Raw genomic sequence first — 2,148 nt, 5'->3', positions numbered from 1 at the left:
TGTACTATGAATAACCACTATGAAGACAACAATATGCAATGTATTATTGAAACTGTCCTAATCAGTCCTGAAACTGTCTCATTGCTATTTCTCAATAAAATTAATTTTAAAAAAGAAACAACAACAACAATAAAGAACAATGTGTCCTATGGCTGAGGAAATAGCTCAGTGGCACAGCACCTGCCTGGCAAGCATGAGGTCCTAAGTTTGATTTCCAGTATCATTTTTAAAAAGAAAAGAAAAAAGAACAACATATCCCATTAGCTTCTCCTTCATCCTGCATTCCAAAAGGAAGACCCATGGAAAAGACCTCTATGGACCAGAGTCTCAGCCATAGCCTGCAGCAGGAGGCTCAGGCAGGAGGATCACCACAAGTTCAAGGCTAGCTTGGGCTACAAAATGAATTCAAGGCCAGTCTGAACTGCACAGTAAAATCCTGTTCCAACAAGACAAAAAAAAAAGTTATTATTAGTCTCTGAGAGTGGGGGTTGCTTTCTATTACAGATTAAATTGCTAAAGCAACAAAAAATCATAGTGAGCTTCTCTCAAAAGTAAAGAAACTAGTTATCTGTGTTCTAGGAAATGGAGCAAAGAAATACTGACGGGTCATTTGTGCCAGGCCAACTGCTGTTCTGGGAGTTTTCATGAAATTTCCCAGCTTAATGCCTGAAATAACCTTTTGGACCTCATGTAGAAAACATGAGGCCAGGGTTATATAACCTCCAAGTACATGAGCTCTTTTTAGTATGAGTTCTTTACTAGAACATTTCATTAAAAAGTTCACTGCATCACCTACAGTCCCCATATTTTCAAAAGATTATATATCAGGCTTCCGTTTTTTTGTAATAGAACTGATATTTCAAATGTGCCAAGAATTAATAGAACCATTTTTAGAAAACATTGCACTAATTTAAAGAACTTTAATTTTGAAGAAAATATTCATTTTTATCTTCTATTTTCACCTAATTAACATTACCTAGCTACCAAGAATCTTGAAGTTCTTTCATGTTTATGTAATGTAATCTTCAATTAAAATTTGGCTCCCTCTTATATTGTCATGAATTTGATTAAGATGCTTACAAGTGGGCTGGGGAGATAGCTCAGCAATCTAAGTGCCTGCTTGGCAAGTGCAAGGACCCAGGTTCAATCCCCAGTACTGCATGCCCCACTGGCCCCAGAACCATGGGCACACCGTGCTGGCCACTGAAACTGGGCATGGGGGTGTATGACTTCAAACCAGTGCTGAGAAGGCTGAGACTGGAGGATCAGTATGAGTCCAAGCTGTATAGCAAGACTGTGTAGAAAATAAATAAATAAATAGTATTTTCTAAAAAAGATGCTTACAAGTATAATTAGTGAATGTGGACATGACTAATAACTTGTCTATTCCAAAATTTTATCAGTGGTTATGCAGATGTCATTAAAGTATTTGGATTCATCAGTCTAGTATTATTAGAAATCAGTACCATCACCATTAATGACACATAGGCACTGTTCCTGGGAAGAGATCTACAACTGGAGTTTCATAAATGGATTTCAAATAATGAAAAGAGAAAGCTAACCTTTTCCAGTTGAAAAAAAGCTTTTAAAAGCAAAGACAAATATAGTGTTCTGAAGTACAATTCTACTTATATCCAAACATTATATTATATTCCAATCAAATATATTTTGATTGGAAATAGTGGTACAGTGCCTGCCTGACAAACACAAGGTCCTGAGTTCAATTCCTGGTTTAAAAAAAAAAGACACTATCCAAATCTTCTAGTGATGTTAATATTGTTAACTATTTTGCCACATTTTAACTGTAACCTTTTTGGTCAAGACAAGAAAACTAAAAACCTTTCAATTTTTATAATTCTAGATAAAAATGATAAGCTGGATTAAAAGTATAAATGTGGTATTGGAAAAAAATATAGGTGCTAATGTCCAAAGCATAAATTAAATTTTGATGCTACAAACAGTCATTTAGCATGTACACTACTATATCTGTATATGGAATAAAGATATAAACTGAAAAATTATTATTGTAAAATTTAGATGAGGGAATTAGGCACAATACTTGGCTTATGTATCTTTCATTATTGTTATTGAGATACCTTAAACAATTACAAATGAATGTTACTACTAGTAACATTAGTTTATAATATA

The sequence above is a fragment of the Octodon degus genome, unplaced genomic scaffold (genome assembly GCF_000260255.1).
Source record: "Octodon degus isolate 3935 unplaced genomic scaffold, OctDeg1.0 scaffold00221, whole genome shotgun sequence".
NCBI lineage: Eukaryota > Metazoa > Chordata > Mammalia > Rodentia > Octodontidae > Octodon > Octodon degus.
The sequence above is the reverse complement of the archived record's forward strand: the minus strand, read 5'-3'. Positions refer to the sequence as shown.